At 39.7% G+C, this 25,107-nt stretch overlaps 1 protein-coding gene and 1 long non-coding RNA gene across 2 annotated transcripts in view; one reads left to right on the forward strand and one right to left on the reverse strand.

Moving 5' to 3' along the window:
* ptprg (protein tyrosine phosphatase receptor type G) overlaps positions 1-25,107 on the forward strand; it is a 535,498-nt gene that overhangs the window by 165,113 nt on the left and 345,278 nt on the right. The window lies entirely within an intron of this gene.
* On the reverse strand, positions 917-24,169 carry LOC116983068. Its single transcript, XR_004414601.1, has 3 exons — positions 24,076-24,169; positions 7,674-7,762; positions 917-983 (listed from the first exon to the last, which is right to left on the reverse strand). It is a non-coding gene; the product is annotated as an uncharacterized LOC116983068 (long non-coding RNA).

Here is a 25,107-nt window from a genome sequence, read left to right on the forward strand (position 1 = left end):
TTTGATTCAATGAATTCACACTGATTCTCAGAGAAATCCCATCAGTCCCATTCCCCTACTTATTTCCCTGAAGCTTATTCTTTTCCAATTGACCATCAACACTATCCTAATTCTATATACTGCGAACCAATTAAACCAGCATGTCTATAAATTTTGAAGGAAAGTCGAGCACCCAGGGGAAACCCACCTCACCCTAGGGAGAATTTGCAAACTTCACACAGTCAACCCTCAAGTCAGGATCAAACCAAGAATTCTGAGTCTGTGAGGTTCCAGAGTTACTTGCTGTGCCACACACACACACACTTGAGTCCCTTGTTTTAAAAATACAATTTTCATATTAGCATATTTGGCTATGTACCCTCAGATGATCCATCCAATTATGTTATAAATAGTTGAGACCCCAACGCTGTGATAATCTACACATTATTAATTGTCAATATGAAAATGACCCATTTATGCCTATGCTCTGTCTTCTGTTCGTTAAGACAACGTACTCCTAGATAATTACTCCAGGACCTGTGTGCTCTTTTGTAGAAAGCTTTTATGTGAATCCTTTCTGGAAATCCAAACACATTGCATTTACTGATTTATCTTTATCCACCCAGTTTGTTACATCCTCAAAGAATTACAACAAATCTGTTACCTCTGATTTCCTTTTCATGAAACCTTGTTTATTCTGCTTGATTGCTGTATGATTTTTTTAAATCTTGCCCTTATATCTTTAATGGTGGATTCCAGCATTTAAGCCAACTGGCCTTTAGTTTTTTTTGTGCTTGCTGTCTTCATCCTTTTGTGAAAAGGGGCATTACACTCTCAATTTTCCAAACCTTTCAGAAACCCCTCTGGCATCCAGGAAATTTCAATGGATTATTGTAAATCCACCCACATCTCTGCAGCCACTTTCATTAAGGTGTTAAGAACACACTCATCAGCCACTAGAAATCAATGATAGATTTTTAAGGTTCCCATCCTGAATTTGTGATCTACATAATGCAAAATATATGTTAATACACATATGTGTTTCAATGATTTGTTCCATTTAAAGATTCAATTAAATTCTTCATCACTTGTATGTAAGGAGCCATTTACAAATCGTAATCTTGTTTTTAGGTCCCCAACTGCATTTAATCACCAAACATTTCTTTCAAAGTGACTAGATAAGCATGAAATCAAAATATACGCCAACATTTTCAATGCATTCGGCATTTGTTTTTTGCTGCACCAGCCAGATTTTGTTTTGCATGTTGTTCTCTGTGGAAACAAAAATTAAAATCCTCATTCCTATTCATGAAGGAGTATTCTTGAATAAAATTACAAATATAATTATAATTCTAAAGTTAGCCAAAGCTCACCACTCTCAAAATGTTTGGGAAAATGTTTGCATTCTGAATACTTTGTGAAAAATACGAGTTGAGGAAATTAGTTGATAGACAATATGGTTAAATATAAACTTTACTATTGCAGAAACAAGCTTCTTGTTTCCACTTCAGTCCACTTTCCATTTCATTTTTAGTAATTCACTTGACCCCCAGATGTTTAATTCTCATGGGAGTATCATCCCAAGAAAGGCATTGTTTTATATACCTCTAAAGTTTAATGTTGAATGTAAAGCTAGTTGAAGCAACCTTTATTTTAAGGTGGTAAAGTAGGACTGCATTGGGGATTATTTCATAAATTATGGTGGGACCAAAATATTTTTAATATATTGCATTTTACTTTATTTTTCCTTCCATTTTAAATATTGCAAGACATATTATGAGATTAAAAATAAAAGAAAACCATAGATGAAATTGGAAATGAAAGCATAAAATGTTTGAAACATTCAGTATGTCTTCAGCATCTGTGAAAACAAAAATTGTGGAAATTTCAGGTCAAAAACTGCAAAAAAAAAAGAAGACTTTGCAGATTGCTTCTTACTTTCTTGGGATAGGGCTGAGAAATAGCAAATATTTGGGCTTGGAAAACAATTATTGTCGCATAAATAACCGAGTTGCAGTTTTAACTATTGATTATCTCATGGTTAATTATTTCTATTTTTATTATCTCAATGTCATGAGGCATGCATGCATGCACTGCCATAATTATCTGGTTACTCTAGTGGAAGATTAAATATTGGGAATTGTGAAGGCATGCAGAATCATAACTTTAAGGTTTCTGCCTGCGACCTTGCACAGACTTGCTTTATTCTAATCCCAAAATTACTTGCATACTAATACTTAATAATGTAGTAAAATAATACCCTGTACATGATAGAAGCTGCAGGTTCCCGAGTCTCCTGCTGATTGTTAAAGCTAGAGAGAGAGATGGAGTTGTAGTAGAAGGAGGCAGTGCATTGGTAATCAGTTTGATTCAACTCTATACTGCACACTGGGAAGATTTGGGGGAAATGCCATTAGATTTCAGAAAACCACACGTGACCAAATACCGTAAAGCTCTGATAATCTGGCATGCTTGGGACTTTGAACTGGTAGATTTCTGGACAATTTAACATCACTCCTATTAATATCCCAATAAACAATCCCAATCCCCACAGAGAAGGTTCACCAGACTGATTCTTGGGATGTCAGGACTTTCTTATGAAGAAAGACTGGATAGACTCGGCTTGTACTCGCTAGAATTTAGAAGTTTGAGGGGGGATCTTATAGAAACTTACAAAATTCTTAAGGGGTTGGACAGGCTAGATGCAGGAAGATTGTTCCCGATGTTGGGGAAGTCCAGAACAAGGGGTCACAGTTTAAGGATAAGGGGGAAATCTTTTAGGACCGAGATGAGAAAAACATTTTTCACACAGAAAGTGGTGAATCTCTGGAATTCTCTGCCACAGAAGGCAGTTGAGGCCAGTTCATTGGCTATAATTAAGAGGGAGTTAGATGTGGCCCTTGTGGCTAAAGGTATCAGGGGGTATGGAGAGAAAGCAGGTACAGGATACTGAGTTGGATGATCAGCCATGATCATATTGAATGGCGGTGCAGGCTCGAAGGGCCGAATGGCCTACTCCTGCACCTATTTTCTATGTTTCTAAACTTTTACTTCACTTTTTTAGATGTTCCTTGGTATTATAATTTTCCAATATACTTGATAAGTAGGGAGTGTGGTAATCAGGATTCTGGTCAGTTTAAAGAGAACAAGAGTATTCCAGAGTATTTGTGAGTTAAAAGGGTTGGCAGGGAAAGGGATTCCAGTGAATTGAAAGGATGTGAGGCAGATTTCAACCAGCAAAGCAGATGCTGACTGTCAGTATTTTTTCAGCTTTCGAGATATGCAACAGCCTGCATGAAGAAATGCATCTTTGCAAGGCACTGTACATTCCAAGAAAATTACGCTTGGCTTCCACACTCTGAGTTAGATATAACCGCCAAAGATAGCCGCCTATTTCCTTTGCTCCATAGATGCTGCCTCACGCGCTGAGTTTCCCCAGCATTTTTGTCTAACCTTCTCTTTCCTGTGCCCCTCCCCTAGGTTTGCATCCATTTCTCCAACCAAATCTCACTCCTACCCCCACCCCAGCCACTCCACCGCATTTCCTCTCCTTCGTACATTAACTTCTCATCTCCAACTCATGCATTTCCTTTGTATCCCCTTCCATTTATAACCCCCTCCCAAAACATAATCTGTCCATTCCCTTCACAGATGCTTCCTGACACATAGGGTTCTGCATTTTGTTTTTTGCTCAAGATTCCGGCATCTGCAATTTCTTGTGTCTCCTGCTGTTGTTAATAGGCCCTGTTACTGTTCAGGCTGATCGCTGAGGCTCCTGCTCTTTCTCTTATTCCAATAGTGCCTTCAATTAAAATGACACTGGTGATAATAGCACCTATGATAAGACTTTCCAGCTCGTTGAGAGTAAGCAAATAAGAAATGTCAGTTGGAGACAGTCTAGAAATTGAAAATTCTCTTGGCATCTCAAGCAGTTGAATGACAGATTAATCCTATTACTTATTCAGCTGAGGTCGAGTGCTTCTTTAAATACTGCATCAGTTGCTCTCAAAGACCAATCCTATTAGATTTTATTGGCAGATTGGATGTTGTGCTAAACTCCTATGAGCTTGTGGGTTTCCAATTATTAATCTGCCTCACCCATCATTTGACCTTTCTGCTTGGAGCTTTTTTTTTTTTTGCATCTGCTTAAAATCTTAAATTTACATGATCTTATTTAAAGTTATTCTGTTATTTGTCTTGCTAGTTGTTTACACCAATGGCCAAATACCAGATAGATTATGTCTTACTGTGCCAAATGATCTTGTTAGGGAAGTGTCTAAGGACGCAAATGAAAGAGAACTGGTGAGAGAGCTTGAAGTGAATGTGATCTGGGAATTGTGGCATGAATTTTTCTTGTGCTTATTGAACATTCTTACAGAGTTACACATTTTAATCAGAGGTAGAGAACAAATGAATGAGAGATATGCAAAAAAGTAACATGATAAAGGAAACAGGCTATTATTAGCTGTTTGCTGGGTGAGAATGAGAATCTGGTGCGACTTGGGTGGGGGAGGGATGGAGGGAGAGGGAATGCAGGGTTATGTGAAGATAGAGAAATCAATATTCATATCACTGGGTTGGAAGCTGCCCAGGTGAAATATGAGATACTGTTCCTCCAATTTGTGCTTAGCCTCACTCTGACAATGGAGGAGGCCTCGGACAAAGCTGTCAGTGTGGGAATGGGGTGGGTAATTAAAGTGTTTTTTGGAACCGGGAGATCAGGTAGGTCCAGGCGGACTGAGCGGTTCAAGGTTCTCGTTCTCACCAAACAAACAGCTAGCAGTGGCTTGTTTCCTTTATCATCTTTACTTTTTTGCATATCTTTCATCCATTTGTTCTATATCTCTCAACATCACTGTCTAAATCTCTTGTTTCCCCTTCCCCTGACTAGTCTGAAGAAGGGTCTCAACCCGAAATGTCACCCATTCCTTCTCTCCAGAGATGCTGCCTGTTCCGCTGAGTTACTCCAGCATTTTGTGTTTATCTTTGGTTTAAACCAGCATGTGCAGTTCCTTCCTATTCATTTATATCTCCCAGAAAGCCTAAAATTCTCACATGATCAGCGGAATAAGATAGTGCTGTCAAAGTCACTCAGTCTATTTACTAAATGATGATCCATTTCCACTCTTCTATATTATGCCATAAGCTTGAATTTGTAAACAATTCTCATGAGAACTACTTACATGCCTTATACACACATAGTCTATTACTGGATTCTTGAACCTGATGTTGTGAGTAATCAACCAGCAATTGCAGTGCTAGGTTTGACTTGCTTGTTCCAGCTTTATGCTCATAAATACAAGGGAACTGAATTTATGAGCTAATGGGATAAGTGAGACGATCCCGCAAATCTTAGGATTCAGCAAACTGTTACTGGACCTCCATGATAATATTAAAAACAGTATTAAATATAAGATCAGCTTCACGTTCATAAGAAAGTGTTGCAAGCGGGAATTTAGGGAGAGAAGCACAACGGCTTTCATTTGTTCCTTATTTACAAGAGAACAAGAGATTTTCCTGCAGTAGGTGGAAAGAAACTGAATTTAAAGCCCCTTCAGTAAATAACGTTGAAAAAATGTTTAGCTCAGTCTGTTGTATCCTTTCGATACTCAAGCTCAGGTGTTAGTTCCAGGAACTCCTTATTTGAATCATTCTAAATAGTTTACCACATCTACCATGCTACCAAAAAAATCCTTATATCAAAATTTCCAATAATTGTGATGATGGTTATTATGCCTCTATTTTTCAGCTTTCTGCGGCTTTTAACAGGGTGACCGCACACATTCCTCCAACATTTCAGCACTATTATCCATCTGGGTATGACCATTGCTACTCGGCTTTATCTATCCAATTCTTCTTGCGTATGGTGTGCGCAGCCTAAAGCCTAGATCAAGGGTAGGCATCTAGGCCAGGACAGCATCAGTAACTGAGAGGATGGCTTTGATGCCACCAAGGAAAAGCCTCAGTGAGCAGTCATTCACGAGGTGTGGGATGGTGTGGTCTGGATGTCCGCAGTCGCATGTAGGGCTGTCTGTCATCCCCCACCTATGCAGGTGATGGGCTGTTCTTGCATGGAGGGTGCGGATTCTGTTCAGGGAAAGCCATCTTGCGATGGAGGTCAAAACCCGGTGGTTTCACTGTGGGGTCTGTGATGACCTCTCTATTGTTGGTGTTGGCATCTTTCCAGGCTCTGCGCCACCCAGTCTTGGAGTCAAAGTCTTCCAGGGATTTAACGGACGACCAGAAGGGTTTGCGGGACTTCAGATGCATGTTGGGCAGATTGTTCAATTCAGCATGGATGGGATGGTCAGGGTTAGCCTCGATGGTGCACCAATCTTTCAACATCCTCTCCCTTCTGTGTATGCTGGGAGGAGCAATATGAGAGAGGACAGGGAGCCACTGTAAGGTGTTGACTTAAGCGTCCCTGTGATGATCTGCATTGCAGAGTTAAGGACAGTGTCAACTCGTTTGGTGATCTATCCAATTGTAACTAGAGGATCACCTGCAATCTCTGTGCCATCACAGTATTACCTATGATGTTCCCTGTGGATGAACTCTGGGCTCCCTCCCATTTCTTAAGTATGAGGAATTTCCACATATATGCCTGTATATATATATATATATATATATATATATATATATATATATAAACATATATATTGCCACATGGAGCAATCAGTTTTAGTTTGCCACCTCCTTTCCTGACCATCTCACTCACTCTCAAATTGTTACAAGTTTGCCCAATGTCTAGTCAGAAATGTTCTCGTTTAAAAATTGGGAAGGCCATAACTATCGCCTTATCACTGAATTTGTTCCCATACAACTGATAATATCCTTCTGTCAGGTGTGTGTCTGAAATTGAACCAGATTGTTGTATCTTTGGAATAGCGATACAATGCAATTTTCATCTCACTTTGCATTCTTGTCTTTCTTACCGTTAGCCTTGATTAATTGATTGAAAGATACAGCATGGAAACAGGCACATCAGCTCCCCGAGTCCATGCCGACCATTGATCACCTGTTCACACTAGTTCAATGTTATCCCCTTTTCTCAATCTTTCCGGTTCCCTGAACCAGCATCTCGACGTGAAATGTCAACTTGCACCTTTTGCTTCTGCAAATGCTATTAGCTGCTTACTTCCAGCATTTTGTTTTTGTTCCAGATTCCAGAATCTATAGCCTCTTTCGTAACTCTATAAACTAAAACTCATCCAAAATTTAGCTGCCATGCCTCATCTCAGTGAATCCACTTTATCCATCAGTTTAGCACTTGTTATGTGTTATGATCTAGTTAAACAGTCCCTTAATTGTTGAATTGCCACCTTTGTTTTCAGATCCTGCCTTGGCCTTTCCTATATCTGTAATCTCTGCAACAGGATAATCCTTTCAACATTCTGTACTCTCCAGCAATGGGTTCTGTGTCATTTGCAGGTTTAATTACAACGTAATTGACAGGCATATATTTGGCAGCCAAGTCCCCAAATCTGCAAATCCTTTTCTAAATCTTCCTGCTCTCTTTTCCTCCTTAATAAACTTGCCTCTTTCCCCAAGCTTTTCTACCTCCTTTGTCTGTATGTCAAATTTCATATGAAAAAAACTTTTTTTTAATCAAGAATGGTGCTGCAAACGCATCTTTTATTGCATAAACAGAACTGAAATGATGACAGCAGTGTTTTCAAATTTGGAACACGAACCTTGGATTTTTATATTGATGAACATTATAATTATAACAGAATCAGCGCCTCTAGCATTTCTCCAGTGGAGTCATAATTTTAGCCTGTTTCTGCCATTTATGAAAAAGAAATGCAAGAAGTTATTTTCCATCAGGTCACAACTGAAGTAATCTTTTCCTACAAATTGGAGTCCTCCTGAAATGCTCTGTATTAGATTTCTTGCCAAGTCCATGCACAAAATCATTGCTGCATGCACGCAGTTCAGATGATATACTAGCTTTGTCGACAAAGTGGCAGCTAGTTCATACTTCGGATTAGGGTTCGATACGACCTACCATTTCTTTAATTATTTCCTCCACATGAGATGCAATTTTGTATCAATCAAGTAGCAGCTGGCTCTACTGATTTTTGTTGTTGTTCAGAATTTCAAATGCATTAGCAATGAAAAAGTGCCTGTTTTATTTTGCAGCTGGAACTCCTGCTTTTATTGTAATGGATGGCAAGTTGATCTAAGTAAGCTCTGCTGACAGGTGCACTTGCCCAAATGAATATTTATTGGTGGACATGTAAATTGTTCTTTGGTTGCAATCTGATTCTGATTTGAAACTCAATTACTGCAGATAGTATACAACCATATATTGTAAATGCGATGTTCTACAGCATCTGACAGACAAAGTTCGGAATCACTATCAGGACAATTGTACATTATGTCTTGCGATCCAACTTGACCACCTTACAAATTTTTTGAAAAGATGTAACATGGAATAGAATAATAATATCAGAGGATGCTTCTGTCATTAAAATGCTCCTGGAGAGGGTTCTCCATTGGTAGAATCCATGAATGCACCATAGTATTTGATCATTTAGGGGGAAGTTGAAGTTACGGATAGGAATTCGTTTTCTTCATGTTGATTTTGAATTTTAACTCTGTATGCTGTGATGTTATTTTAATTTGCACTTTTTCAACTAATTCCAAGCAAATTAACATCTAAATGAACCACCCAGATGTAAACCACAATAACAGCACTTTTTCATTTACATAGTGCCTTTTTAATATTCTAAGACCGTTTACAAATACACAAAGAAATAAATGATGCTGCCAAGAAGTTTATTAGGTGTGAATAAAAGCTTGCTCAAAGAACATAACAGGACTACCAATAGGGCATACGGTTGTTCAAGCCCATTCTGTCATACATTGCGATCATGGCTAAAATATCAAACTGACTCCACTTTTTTACTCAGTTCCTCTATCCTTTCATTTCTGTTAATCCACTTTACTGGTCCACTGTTACTAACCTTGTCTTCAGAAACTTTGGAATTATTTCATTTGCCTCTATCTTTCTCTTCTCCCTTTAAGATCATGTTTATGATGCTTGTATACATGCTTGAATTCAGGAGATCGACACAAAAAGCTAGAGTAACTTAGCAGGCAGGCAACATCACTGGAGAAAAGGAATAGGTGATGTTTCGGATTGAGACCCTTCCTCAGAGCTGGTCTTAAATAGAAGGCTACGGCCTGCTTTAGTTTTCATTGAAGACCATGACAGAACTATAGTGGTTCCAGAAGGCTGTTTGCAGTCACCTTCTTGAGGGGAATAGGGATAGGTGTGCTAGGGACACCTACATCCCAAAAAACAGGGATGTAATGCTGAGGCTCTCTAAGGCGCTGGTCAGGCTGCATTTGGAGTATTGTGAGCAATTTTGGCCACCGTATCTGACGAAGGATGTACTGGCTTTGGTGAGGGACCAGAGGAGGTTTACAAAAATGATCCCAGGAATGAGTGGGTTAACATACAATGAGCGTTTGACAGCACTGGGCCTGTATTTGCTGAAGTTTAGAAGGATGAGGGGGTACCTCATTGGAACTTACCGAATAGTGAAAGGCTTGGATAGAGTGGATGTGGAGAGGATGTTTCCACGAGTGGGAGAGTCTAGGACTCGTGGTCATAGCCTCAGAATTAAAGGACGTTCCTTTAGGAAGGAGGAAGAATTACCTTAGTCAGTGGGTGGTGAATCTGTTGAATTCTTTGCCACCGAAGGCTGTGGTGGCCGTCAATGGATATTTTTGTTGGGATAAATTCTTGGTTAGTACGGGTGTCAGGGGTTATGGGGAGAAGGCAGGAGAATGGGGTTAAGAGGGAAAGATAGATCAGCCATGATTGAATGGTGGAGTAGACTTGATAGGCCGAATGAGGAAAATGGCGCCGGTGAGACGGCAGCCTGTCGCGTGCAGCTCTGTAATTTCCTGTAAAGGATTATTAAAGGTATAATCAATCAATAATCCTGCTCTTATCACTTATGATCTTATAACCTTATGGATACTAGCTTTGCACAGGCACCCACATCCTGTAAATGGATTAAAAAAAAACACAATGCTGAAGGAGCTCAGTGGGTAAGGCAGCATCTGGGAAGGGAATGGACAGGTAACATTTCAGGTTGGGACCCTTGTTGAGTCTGAAGAAAGGTCCTGACTCAAAATGTTGCTTGTCCATTCCCTCCCAATGTGTTGCCTGACATACTGAGGTCCTCCAGCACTTTATATTTTGTTCAAGTTTCCAACATCTGTAGTCTCTTATGTCTCCAATCTGAGAGTTTTATGGACCACCCCTCAATGATTGTCATCCCATTCTTGCATTAAAAAAATGGTTTTACCAGGAAGCCACATTGTCCCTCAGTGCCTTGATATATTCTCTTGAAAGTGGAAGTAAGGAATTCTCTTGGGAGTAGAACTGAGGGTCTGGCAGTGATTGTTAGAGCAAACTGGGTTCAATAATGACCAACCCCACTCACCCACTCCATGCCCTGAAGGTGATCAAGAGCAGCATCTTCAGTCAGAGGCTGATTGCACCAATGTGCAAAACTGAGAGACATAGGAAGTCCTGTTTACCAGCTGCTATAAGGTTATATAATGCGCATAAATAACTGCATTTTTTTTTTTTTTTTTTTTTTTTTTTTTTCATTAATTGTTTTTTAACTTGTATTTTAACTTGTATTTTAACTTGTTAAGTATGGAAGCCATTTGAGGAAATGTGTGGTGTTATGTCTGTCTTGAAGCTGTCGTGGCACTGTAATTTCCTGTAAAGGATTATTAAAGGTATAATCAATCAAATCAAATGACATTATGTTCTGCCAATCAAGAAGAGCTTTTAACCTGATGTTGTGCCTTAAGAATTTACAACTCTATTTCTCTTAATTCTTGTGCTCATCAATTATAGATTAATCGCAAATGCAGCTTTTATGTGCCAACTTTTTACTCTTCTTTTATTCAGGTGATAAGTGCTTTCTTATATCATTGAGAATTGTGTGAAGTTTAATTTATTTACGTTGGCCTGGTGGTATACAGTCTGCAGTCCTAATGAGTTTCACTGCAAATAATGCTAGTTCTAAAAAAAATCTAATCTTCAAAAGTAATTACTTCAACATCAAAAAGATGCTTTGGTGTAAATAGCTAATATCAATGATTGACTTGCTTTTGCTTTTTCTTTGTAGACGTGTATGCTACATCACCAATCAAAAACATCTCCCTGCATTTGAAAACTGGAATTTTCATAACCAGTTTTAAGATGTGCTGATTTCTCTGTAGTTTTCCCTTAAATTGAATTATTAAATTGAATGCCCTTTTGGTGGCAGATCCATCTATACGACTCTCTTTATTACATAAACTATTAGTGTAAGTTGAGTATCCATTTAAATACTGCCGAATCTCGGTTCCTATTACCTATTGTCCCTTCCTATCTAAAATCTTGTTTATCTTTGTGGTGTAATCTAGAGACTGCAATCAAATCGATGTGGTTAGATTGATAATACTATTCTATTTCTAGCAAGATAGTGTACCTTAATAGTTGTATTGATTGTTTTTAGGCTTTCAAGAGATCTTTCTCTGCTGCTCAGTGCCCAAGGACACAGTGGTAAGCAATCCTTCACAGCCTAGGGACCACTGTGATTTCACATGCCCAATACCTGATAATACACTAGTGTTTAAGAGTCAACAGTGTAATAGCTCATAAAATTACTTGGACCATCGACAGCACATTATTATTGAATGTGAAGGTGAAACACTGTCATAATGTAAGAGTGTACGATAAGAATATAAGAAATATTAGCTGTTGCATGATTTCCACTTAGCTCAGCATCACTTTCCAACAGTTATCCTGTAATCTCAAATAAATTTAAGATTATCCCTTAAATAATATCTAACTTTATATACTGAGCAACTGAGACTCCACTGCCTCTTGAGTCGTGAATTCCAAAGATTTTTTACCCTTCGGGCGAAAAAGATTATTTTCATCTTTGACTGCAATGGCCAGCTCCATATTTTATGACTGTGACCCGGAGGTAAACATCAAGTCGATATCTACTGTGCCCTTTAAGAATTTCAATGAGATCACCTATTTTTCTTCAAGTCCTTATTTGTATAGGGAGACCAAATGAGTACACAATATTCCAGTTGTAATCTCACCAGGACTCTATATATAATTGGAGCAAGACATCTCCACTCTTGCAATCAATCCATTTCATATTAAAGACCATCATATCGTCAGCCTTTCTAATTGCTGGCTGAACAGCATATTAATCATTTCAATGATTCATCATAAGCGTACCCTTGTCTTTATGAACACCAACACCTTTCAAGCTCTTGCCATTTAGAATAATCTGACTCTTTATTTTGTACAAAAATGGATGATCTCAAAGTTTTCCACATTATGTTCTATCTGCATTTTCCTTGTCTAATCACCTGGCCTGTGCAGCAGATTTTGTTTGATTCATGAACCTTTGCTTTTATTCTCTGAATGCACCTCAAACTATGCAAAAATTGCAAACTCTGTTAATAACAAACTAGTTTACAGATTAAAAATTGTATGCGAAATTTTGTCAACCATCGTAAAACCTTGGCATACTATTTCCTGAAGCAATTTAGAGTTGTGCAAAGTGCAAAAGAAATGGACTATGATTGCAATAATACAGTTTACAACCTTTTGAATTTCAGCCAAGAAAAGAATAAGTACCTTTCACCATTGCAGCAGATTACAGAATCCTTTCGGGTATTTACAACATAGATTTACAAGATAGAAGCCACCACACCTCGGCACTCCCTTCTCTCAAAGACACAAATTTAAAGCGAAGTACATATATTCTAACTGCAATCGAGTTGAACCATGATTGCAGCGACAAGTTTGATTGTTTTCACCATTCACTGGGAAATTGTTATACGACTACACTTCAAACTACTGAATATAAGCAAGGCTGATTGTAAATAGTGCCTAAACATTACCGCAAACATTATTCATGGAGAGCCAGTTTAACTTTAGGAAGGATAATCAGTGACATACATGTACATTGATGGTTAACCCAATCTGAAATTAAGTTCACTTTGGCCTTTGCTGTAACATCTTTAAGCAAGAACAATAACTCATTTTGTTTAACTTTCTGAGCCATGAGTATGATGATACTTTTTTAATCTTTGCGTAAATGAGAAATGGATGCTAAAATATAATTTACTGATATTTGAGAGTGACCCTACAGTTAAAGTTGCAATTTTTGAATTGATTGCATATTTCCTCATCCTGTCTGTGACCAACAGAATTCCACCGTTTTCAATCTTTGTTGGTCTATCTGGAGCAATTAATTGCGTTTTCCATGAGATTTAGTTGTGATGTTTGTTGTTTGGGATAGGCCTTGGCTAAAGCTTAATGATAGTCAGGGGCACAAGTACTGAAAATATAGCTGCTACAGCAGTGGAAGTAAAAAAACTGTGTGTCTGCACCTGGTGTAAATGTAATAGCTCTGTCCCACTATACGAGTTCATTCAAGTGTTCTCCCGAGTTTAAAAGTAAATCAAACACGTGTTAAGCACGTAGAATGTACGTAGCAGGTACGTCGGAGCTCGTAACGCTAACGGCAGGTACTCGGGAAATGCGGTAAGCTCGGGAAGACTCGTGAAGATTTTTCAACATGTTGAAAATTGTCCACGAGAGCCCCGAGTACCTACGAGCGGCTATTACCGTAAATCTCAGAGTTCGACTCAGGGCAAACTCGGGAGAATTGAATGAACTCGTACAGAAGGACAGGGCTTTTAAGATGTGACATGGACCAAGCAGGAGATTATACTGCAAAGACTATTTTCATAATTTCATGCCTTTCAGTGACTGTTCATGCTGATTTCACGTGGAGCTTTAATTGGTCCAGGGCCAAAAATACAGGCCTGTCTGCTAATGAGAAAGGATGTTCTTGGATTGAGCCTGTTCATTTTGCATGGATGGTAAAGGCTGGAAGAAAGATGAATAATTTTTTTTTTTTTTCAATGTTTAATCATAGATCATGACCAAAGAAAATCAAATATGCACCTTTCACATTTTTTGAAGGCAGTTAAATATTCATGCAATTTAAAATACAAAGAATATTTTCTGGCAGAGATGTATAACTTCCGAGCAGCCTGCAGATTAAATACATTTCCAGCAGTGATTGCTCGGGTCAGATTTGGGAAACATTTGCTTCTTCAATCAGTTAGCCACCTGGACACCTCAACTGATCACACCAGACCTCTCATGGGCCCTCCACAGGATATGGACATGAATGCATTAGGTTGACCCAAACATGGTCGTGCTCTTGGTGTGATAGCTTAGTTTTGGGTCAGTTGGAAGCACCTCATTAGGACAACTGTGCTCTGAGCAATGATGTTTATCGAAATCACTATTCCATGATTAATTCAATAGAAGGACCAAAGGACAACTAACTAATGATTAACTTCATTTAGAATTGCATCATGCTTCATACAACCAGTGGAAATTGATCAAAAAGCAATTTGCAAATTGTCTCAATGTTGAAAACAATAAAACGAACTTGCATTTATGTTGCATCTTAAATTTTCTTATTGGAACATTATAATCAGAATGTGGGATAGAACAATATGAAGAGTTATTACCTACCACTTGAAAACGTATTATTTCATATGATCAAGGTTTTAAAGGTGTGATGCAAAGGATGACAGAGAGACTGTAAGAATTGGGGGGACAGTCGCAAATTTTAGGTCTGAAGCAAATGTATGCTGGGCCACCATTGGGGAGTATAATTGGGAATGCAAAGTGACCAAAAGTGGAGGGAACCAAAGATCATGGATGCTGTTGGGTTGGATGTTGAAGAAGAAGTAGAGGCAAAAGGTCTAATGAGAAACTAAAATAGGCAGTGTCACAATTATAATTCTATTTATAATCAAGTTAAGTTCCTAAATCTGCATACATTTTTATCCAAGAATATTTTAATGAAAAGTATCCCTACAAATGAATAACAAAGCCATCTGGTTCAGACAATAGCTGGATGATATTTTGTGTTACCTCAAATTATTGGCAGGAATGGAACTGTGTGTGCTGATGGCATATATTTGATCTTTTTTTTAAAGATGTTGGTACGGCACAGCTGCCAGTAGTAGGATACCATCTGTGCACAAGCAACAGCACTGATAACTCCTCATCACCTAACATACGGTGCCACAAGAGGTTCTGAGCACCAACTGTATTGATGTTACTAATGCTGTGGAATTAATCATTAGATGAGTTTGGAAAATAAACCTCGGGACACAAGCAGATGTGTAGAGTCCTTTTATGGTATTTTCTATTCCATCTTAAAGTAGCATTGCTTCACACCGGATGATTTTGGAATTGTTCTTGCAGTTTTATAATGTTGATCATTCCATGTGTCACCTTTTGACCTGTCAGCAGAACGTGATGAATTGAGATTTTATTTTACTCCATATAATGTTCTGGGGGAATGGGGTGGGAATGCAAATTGCTGATCTTTGTCCTTGAACGATCCTTGGAACTTCAGATTGCAATGACTGGTTTTGAGAATTATAAAAGGAAGCCAAGACCCACAAAGATATTTCAATAAGCTATGGATAACGTAACAATGGGACCAGTTCAAGTGATCCCACTGCCCTTTGAAACAATCTTCTGTTTTGATGTGGGCACCACAGAGAAGAGACAAGACGACTCATTCTGAATGTAGTTTTCTTGAGCTTCCTTTGAGTTCTTGTGCCAAGTGGTAGTACATTTCCAATGAAGCATTTTTATATTTTTTTCTCAAATTTTTTCAATAAAGTAAACATGGATACTTATCTTGATCCATGGTTGATAGTTCAAGGCAAGTGTGCCCTCCATAATGTTTGGGACAAAGACTCATCAATTATTTATTTGCCTCTGTACTCCACAATTTGAGATTTGAAATAGAAAAAAAATCACATATGGTTAAAGTGCACATTGTCAGATTTTAATAAAGGCCATTTTTATACATTTTGGTTTCACCATGTAGAAATTACACCAGTGTTTATACATAGACTACATATAAACACAGCTGTAATTTCTACATGGTGAATCCAAAATGTATAAAAATGGCCTTTATTAAAATCTGACAATGTGCACTTTAACCACATGTGATTTTTTTCTATTACAAATCTTAAATTGTGGAGTACAGAGGCAAAGAAATAAATGATGGGTTTGTCCCACACATTGTGGAGGGCACTGTAACACATTTCCTAAGGATGCATTTTTATAATTTTCTCTCAAGGTTTTCAATAAAGTAAACATGGATACTGATCTTGATCCATGGTTGATAGTTCAAGGCAGCTCAGTGGTCAAGTGATGGAAATCTTTACTCCATGGTGCAATCTGAATACATCTTCAGCATTTACATAAATTAATTCCATAAATTGAGAAAATAGAATGAGAATATAGGGAGTTTGAATGTAAATTCTTATCTGATCTATGGAAGTCTTTTAAAAATCAATAGTTGAGGCTCTTAATGACATGATATTATAAATTTTAGTCAAACAGAAGCATATGTAAGTTTCAGAAGCTGAACCGCTGTGGAATTAATTATCAGCTGAGTTTGGGAAGACCCTAGAGTATAAAGGATGTAGTAAAAATCTTAAACAGGCAGTTTGGAAGGCGAAAAGGGGCCACAAAATGACCTCGGCAATTAAGAATAAAGAGAATCTCAAGGTGTTGCATATGTATATTACGAGCAGGGGGAAAGCAAGAGAAAGGATAGATCCACCCATTGACAAAGGAGGGAATTTATTTGTGGAACCAGAGAAAGTGGGGCAATGTTCTTAATGGGTACTTCACATCAGTATTCATGAAGTGAAATTACATGGATGATGATGAGTTTAGGGTGAGGTATGTAGATTCTTGGCCAAGTCGATATTACGAAGAAAGGTATTGGGTCTCTTGAAAAATATTTAAAATGGATAATTTCTGAGGGCCCCAAAATCAAATCTGGTTCACAATCATTTTTGGTGTGGATAGATAATTACTTGGAATCTCTGGTTGAAAGCCAGGCTCACTCTTCGCCACCACACAACCCAGCTGGAGCCTTGATATTTCCACCAATACCAACATCATTGACATTTCTTTAAAAGCTTGTGTTCCACTGTGATCTTGCTCTTAGATTGAGCCTGCCATTTTAGTGCTGGCTTTGATTCTGTTACAGTACATGTCATGCTCAATCTCTGCCCCTGAATGCATGATGTTTTTCTGGGGAACGGGATGGTCAACATCAGTTGAATCCTTAAATGTAAGTTTTTCAGACTTTACATAAAATGACACTTGATTTGCCTTATCCTGCTATGTCATTGGACTTCATTTGCAAAGAAGAATAGTACCTATCCAGAAATATGAAATATTTGTGTGTACATTAAGTTTACTCCCTTGTAGTATCCAAGGGGGGATGTTGGCTGAAACTTGAAGAAAAATAATTTAAGACTAAATTAACACTGCCACAGGGGTTTTAATCTTTCCTCAATAGATTGGGATTCCAATATTCATGGACTGACATTTGGATTGTGTCACACTCCTGTCATGCTGCTCAGGGGTGTCAGCCTATGTAATGGTATAATTAAATTACATTTAAGGTTTTGAGTACATAATCCAACTTTGAACTAATTTAGGAATATGTTTTTAAAAATGCACATATTTGCTTCACCTGTGGAAAATGAATTCCAGCCACAACTGTAGCTACGTCAATCAGATTATCATTAATAATCTTCCCTTAACAGTGACAATATTTATCCAGGTGGCCAAACCCAAAGCCAATGGATAGACACAAAAAGCTGGAGTAACTCAGCGGGTCAGACAGCATATCTGGAGAAAAGGAATAGGTGAGGTTTCAGGTCGAGACCCTTCTTCAGTGTAGATTTGAAGTCTCCATGTAAAGTTTTAATCTACTACTAATAGCCCTGTCCCACGGTGCGAGTTCATTCCAAGAGTTCTCCCGAGTTTGCCCTGATTCGAACTTGGAGATTTACGGTAATGGCCACTCGTCGGTACTCGGGGTTCTCGTGGACATTTTTCAACGTGTTGAAAAATCTTCACGAGTCTTCCCGTGCTTATCTGCCATTAGCGAGTCTTCCCGTGTACCTGCCGTTAGCGTTACGAGCCGCTAAGAGACGTCCCCGAGCTCCGACGTACCCGCTACGTTCATTCTCCGTGCTTACCACGAGTTTGATTTTTTTTTTAACTCGGGAGAGCACTTGAATGAAGTCGCACAGTGGGACAGGGCTTTTACTGGAATTTAATCTGAGCAACTGTGAAGTGTTAAGGGCCTGTCCCACCAGCATGCGACTGCATGCGGCTAGCGCGACCTAACATGGTTGCTTGAGCCGGAGGGCCTCGCGGGGCCGGTCCCACTTCGATCACCGGAGCCGTATGGAGTTGTGCGGGGCTGGTCCCGACATCGCGCGGGGCTGCGAAAAACTGACACTGTCCAAAAATTCAGCGCGACAACGGCCTGTCGGCCCGCAGCCGCATTGAGGCTGTACGCAACGCCTCGACGGGCGTACGCAGCGTCTCGACGCCGTACGCAGTGTCTTGACCCTGTACGCAGCGTCTTGATGGTGTACGCCTAGCGCGTGGCGTTGCGCGATGACGTCACCGTCCGGCGTGCCATTGCGTGATGATGTAACCGCCCGACGCCGTGCGACGTCCAAATTCAGTCGGCCCGCCTCCTGCCCAGCTGATTGGTGAGTATGATGTCGGGACCAGCCCCGCACAACTCCAGATGGCTCCGCGGTTGGAATTGGGACCGGCCGCGCGAGGCCGTACGCCTCAAGCCACCACGTTTGGTCGCACTAGACGCATGCACTCGCATGCTGGTGGGACAGGCCCTTTACATTTTGGAAGGTCGAATGTAAGGGGAAGGTATACAGTTAATGGCAAGGTTCTTAACTGCATTGATGTACTTGGGGTCCAAGTCCATTGCTCCCTGAAAGTGGCAAGACCAGTAGACAGAGTGGTAAAAAAGGCTCATGGTATGCTTGCCTTCATAGGTTGGAGCATTGAGTTGAAGAATCAGGAAATCATGTTGCTGCTTTGTAAAACTTTTGTTAAACTGCATTTGGAGTTTTTAGTGCAGTTCTGGTCACCACCATTACAGAAATGATGTGAAAGCGTTGGAGAGGTAGCAGAAGAGATGTATCAAAATATTTCCTGGGTTAGTGTCCATCAGCTATAAGGTGAGCTTGGGCAAACCTGGATTGTTTGCTCTGGATCATCAGAGGTTAATAGAATTATGTAAAATTATGTGTGGCATAGAGTAGACAGTCACGGGGTGGAAATGTCACAAGATTAGAGGGCATCGCTTTAATGTGAGAGGGGCGACATTTCAAGAAGATGTGCACAGAGAGATTTACACAAAGAGTGGTTGGTATCTGGAACGTGCTGCCTGGGGTGGTGGAGTTAGATATGATAGTGGTATTTAAGTGGCTTTTAGTTAGGTACATTAATATGGAGGGATATGGATAACGTACAGGCAGAGGAGATTAGTTTAATTTGGCATCATGTTCTACACAGACATTGGGGGCCGAAAGGCCTGTTCCTGTGCTGTACGGTTCTATGCTACGTAAATAATCATGTGTAAGAAGATGAAAGTAATCCAGGCCACTGCATTCAATCAATTTCAGGGAGACATTGCACCGTGTGAGGCTGAATCCTTCGGCTTAAACATTACCTTATCAATTCTGTCAGTGTGCGCGAATATTGAAAATTTAATTTCAATGTGGAAAAAGAAAAGGAAATTATTTCTCTATCACTCTCTCAAGTAAAATGATTATTATTGTAATGTGTTGCCCTGTGGGACCTTGCCCATGCACTGCAGTAGACTTTGGTGTCCAACTGCTTGATGGTAATGCACACATGAAAAAAATCAGAATGCAGAACATTGTATACAATTTTCTATTTCTTTTTTCCTTCAAACCCTGGAGCAGGATTTTGAGGACACATTCTTTACCCTCAACAACCACATCTGTCCTGTTACAAATGTTGCTTCTAATCAAGATTAGGAGCTATAAGTTTTTCATAACTGGTAGTTTGAAAGGTAAGGGCATTTTCCGAGATGCACTGATGAGAATGGATTAGCAGTGAAGCAAATAAAATGAGTGCGCAGTGATACAGATCACTTCATAGGTTATGAAAGACAGCAGCTTCTTCAAAAACATTCAGCATGTTGCATCACTTTGACATCCATGAAAGAGTGTCACCTTTATCTTGGGCTATGAATGGCAGTTTTTAAATTTTACCCAATCTAACCTGACACATTGAATTTCTGTAGATTTATATATTTATTTTTCCCTGAGTTTTTTAGTGTCAGAGTAAGGCAATAAATATCCTCAAGTGGAAGTGGAAGTGCATACAAACACTTTTGCAACAGAAAATAGAATTATTTTTTGACTAGAGCGCCATGATGGTTCTTTAGATTTGTCTTGTAGTGTAAAATGGATACAGCAAATTGGAAGCATATTTTACTCAGTCGCAATGTCTTTTTCCTTTGGCTTCCATGGAAATAAAAATCTGAAACAATATAAAATGAGCAGCTGAAAATCCAAAAAACAGTTGGTGCTGGAACTCTTCTAAAAGTCAATGCTGAACAGCATCAAACAGAAAATGCTGGAAATACTCAGCAGGTCAGCTCGCATCTGTCGGAAGAGATAATAGTGTTAACATTTCCTGTCAAAATCCCTTCATAAAGCCCCTGTCCCACTTGGGCGACCTCCACCGTGACCTCTGGTGAGTTTGCGACCCAAGCTAATGTGCACAGAAAAATTGGTTTTGAGATTTTTTTTTAAATTAGGACAGTAAAATATCAAGCAGATGATAGTTGGCATGGAGTGATAACATTTCCAAAAGTAAAAGACAGATTTTGACTTTTGTCAAACTTGCGCTGTGACTGCGAAGACAAATTTGAATCGTGCCGGATGTGGGATAAAATATTGCCATTGGACCTAATTGAGATGATAGTTTATAAAAATCGCGTATAAAATTATTTAGAACATTGAACGACACGATGGCACAACAGTAGAGTTGCTGCCTTACAGCGCTTGCAGCCCGGAGACCCACGTTCGATCCCAACTATGGGTGTTGCCTGTACGGAATTTGTACGTTCTCCCCGTGACCGCGTGGCTTTTCTCCGAGATCTTCGGTTTCCTTCCACACTCCAAAGACGTACAGGTATGTAGGTAATTTTGCTTAGCATAATTGTAAATCGCCCCTAGCGTGTGTAGGATATATGTGCAGGGATCGTTGGTCGGTGTGGACTCGGTGGGCCAAATTGCCAGTTTCTGCGTTGTATCTCTAAACCTAACTAAACAAGGTACAGCACAGGTATGGGCTCTTCGGCCCTCAATGTTTGTACTGAACATGATACGTAGTTAACCTGATCTCATCTGCCTGTTACATGATCCATATCCCTTTATTCCCTGCACTTCCATGTGCCCAACTAAAAGCCTCTTAAATGCCACTATCTGCCTGTTTCAAGGGAACGGGTTCAAGGATCTGACTAGCAGAACAGAAAAAGGCTCACTCGTCTGTTTAGTTACAAATCAGTTTTATTGGCAAGAGAGAACAAAAACAATATGTCTTGGTATGCGCGGGGTCCGTTTTACAGCAGCACACACCTCTATCTCTCTCTCTCTCTGCCTCCGTCCGCGGCGCTGATCGCGACTCAGCCCGTCGGTGAACCCCTCTCGTACATAAACTAACTTCTGGCTTACTGGCGCCTGCCTTTATACAGGTAAGAAATCAGTCGTTGAAATAACCGCCGGCAAGTCTTGTCCAATTGTGCTGCTCCCAAATTCAAACTATAACTAATGGCAGGGGACTGCATCTGAGCGAGGCGCCCCCCTACTTTGGGAGCAAAGCGCTATCAGCCGCAGACTAACGCGTAAAGCATTACACAGCTGAACAGACGACGCACAAAGCAATACACACTGCGCTGCCAGTTTGGTGCGCAAAGGTTCAAACAGAGCGGTGTCGGCTTAGCGCGTGGGAATTTAAACAAAGAGCTGTTGGCTGCAGCGCTATGGTTCTAAATATAGCGCTACCGGCCGCAGCGCTATGGGCTTTAAACATAGTGCTATGCCCACAGCGCTATGGCTCACGGACTGTTCGGGCAAAATTCTCGTATAACACTGCCCCTATTGTTCTCTGTGTAGAAATAACTTGCCCCGCACATCTCCATTAAACTTACCCCCTCACCTTATTGCTATGCCCTCTAGTGTTGGGCATTACCACTCTGGGGGAAAAAAAGGTTCTGACTGCTTATCCTATCTATGTCTCTCATAATTTCATATACTTCCATAAAGTCTCCCCTCAAACTGCATTCTAGAGAAAATAATCCAAGGCTGTCCAATCTCTCCCTGAAGCTGGAACCCTCTAATCCAGGCAGCATTCAGCCAAACATCCTTTGTACCATCTCCAAAGCCTCCACGTCTTTCCTATAGTGGCATGACCGGAGCAGTACACAATATTCCAAATGCAGCCTAACCAAAATCCTACAGCATTGAGATAAGATTCATTCACGAGGACATTGATTGGCGGCCTTGTCGGCTTCGGAAGCCGCGGTCCCCAGCTAGGAAGCGGCCGTTCCGGGTGGCCCAGCCGCTGTGAGGACTCTCCCGACGCCGGGGCAACACCACCCGGCCAGAACGGCCAGGAACATCGGGCCTCCGTAGAGGCAATAGCGGAGACCTCAATAGGCCTGACTTTGGGTGAACTGGGGATGGGGACTGGACATTGTGCCTTCCCCCACAGTGGTAACCACTGTGGGGGGATGATTTTTTTCCTGTGTGTAAGTTACTATGTTAGTCTGTGTCCAAGATGGCTGTCGGAAGGGAGCGTGGACGCTGGCGCGCTTTAGCTGCCGCTGCTCTCTCATTCACATTGTGTTTTTTGATTTTTTGTCTTTGGAGCGATTTCTATCTTTAATTTGTGTATTGGTGATGCCCTTATTATTTATTTTACTCCGACTATATGTTTTTTCTCTTCTGTTAATTTCTGTAAGGTGTCCTTGAGATTTTGAAAGGCGCCCGAAATTTTTTTTTATTATTATTATTATTATTATTATTGATGCATCAAAACTCAGCACCAACTGAGACTCGTATTTAGACATAAAATAACAAATTTTGAAGAGATAATTTGAAGCTACACTTGAGATTGCAAGTTCAAAAAAACTAGTTCAATGGACATGCTATTCGACCCCTGCAGTTTGTTGAGTCTCTAGAGAGGAAGCTCTAAAAAAAATAGTCTCACCAGTATTGTTTCTTTCTTTTTCAAGTTCACAAAGTAGTCAGATTAGCTTGTGTTTAAGGAGGGAAAATAGAAACATTAAAAATAGGTGCAGGAGTAGGCCATTCAGCCCTTCGAGCCAGCACCGCCATTCAATACATGTCTTTTTACAATACTGGAGTGATTTTGAGGAACAATATTATTATTCCATTTTTTACACCAATACGCTGTTCATAACAAAAATCTACCCATCATGTGAAACCTTATAAATAACAGATATAAATGAGATAACTTCAAGACCGAAAGTCAAAAACGTTTTTCATGACAGACAAATCTTCATCGTTTTACCACCAATTTGGACACCAAAAATGTGACATTAAAAACTCTGCCACATTTAGTCATGAATATTTAATTCATAAATAAACTTCATATGGCCACTCATACATATATACGTTTTGATAATGATCGAGGGAAATATCTTCATCAATACCAGGAGAAAAATACAGTAACACAAAGATAATACAGTACAGTAAAGATCCCGTAACGATCGTTGTGCTTGGTGTCCATTGTCACAACGACCGTTATCGGGGTCGGTACCTCCCTAAGTTAAATCACAGAGGCTCCAAACCTCTAATGTTTTTCAAAAACACAGTGAGGTATCCTATGGTAGTAGCGATTTTTGGGTGAGTTCATTATTTTTTCACATTTTCCAATTTAATATATCCAAAACATCGTGGTGTCAAAAATGCAACGACCATTTACGATATATTTTCCGACTTTTTAAAATCAATTAAAAAAATTTGGTCATAAATTGGTCATCAAAACTAAGAAACGGAGCCCATCTTTAATTTGGCAACACACTGTCTCTTGTTTACCTTTCATACGGACCAAGTCGCTAACTTCATTCCTTCGTGTCAACTTCGGGAAGCTCCGCAACGACCATTACGGAGAAATTTTACTTACAAAAAAATCAGCCCAAATCAATCGATCTGATGAATCATCGGCCATCGATAGCTCAAATCCATAAGCGAATGTACCGATCACATTGGTGAAAATGCTTGGTTCTCGCTAATAATGTAGCATTCGTTTTCTGGGACACCAAACCTTTTAGTGTCCACGCACAATGTACGTTTGTGGGTAACGCGCGTTGCGGTGTCCATTCAGATGGATGCAGTATTCTACTACATGATCAGGTGAATGAAGTGGAAATGGTGCTTGCAATTTTATTGTTCCATTTGGTATTCATAAACATAGAAACTTACTGTGCCATCCAGGTCATTGGTGGACACCAAGCGACAACCTTTACACAAAATGTATTTGTGTATTCTGATGCCATTTTTGGAAACTTGCAATCAATATGCTATCTTTTCTTATATTTTTTGTTGATACTATGTTAGTCATGAACCCAATAAAGTGCTTGTCAACTTTTTTGAAGGAATTTGAAATTTGACCCCCCTTGTCACATTTTTGTGTGGTATTGTAAAAAGATCATCCTAAATCAGTACCCTGTTCCTGCTTTCTCACCATGTCTCTTGATTTTGTTAGCCCTATGAGCTATATCTAACTCTCTCTTGAATACATTCTCTCTCTTGAAAATAATTCATATAATTTATGTGGAAACTATTTACCCAGAGAATGATCATAATGTGCAACTGTAATGATACTGGATTTCAATATAGTGGGTGATTTATCCTCAGATACCTTGCATTTCTCAGTGTGAGATCTCAAACTTCAACACTACCTGGTTATTTAACGTGTCTGCAGGCAGCAATGAGGGAGTAATTCACAACAGATATATTTTGGAAAATGAAATGTGATAATCAGGGACAATTGACTTTATTTCCAGAATGAACAGGTTTCTTAATGTCCCTAAAACTAGCCAGTGAAACCTGGGCAAGAACAGAGGA

The sequence above is a fragment of the Amblyraja radiata genome, chromosome 18 (assembly GCF_010909765.2).
Source record: "Amblyraja radiata isolate CabotCenter1 chromosome 18, sAmbRad1.1.pri, whole genome shotgun sequence".
In the NCBI taxonomy this organism is placed as follows: Eukaryota; Metazoa; Chordata; class Chondrichthyes; order Rajiformes; family Rajidae; genus Amblyraja; species Amblyraja radiata.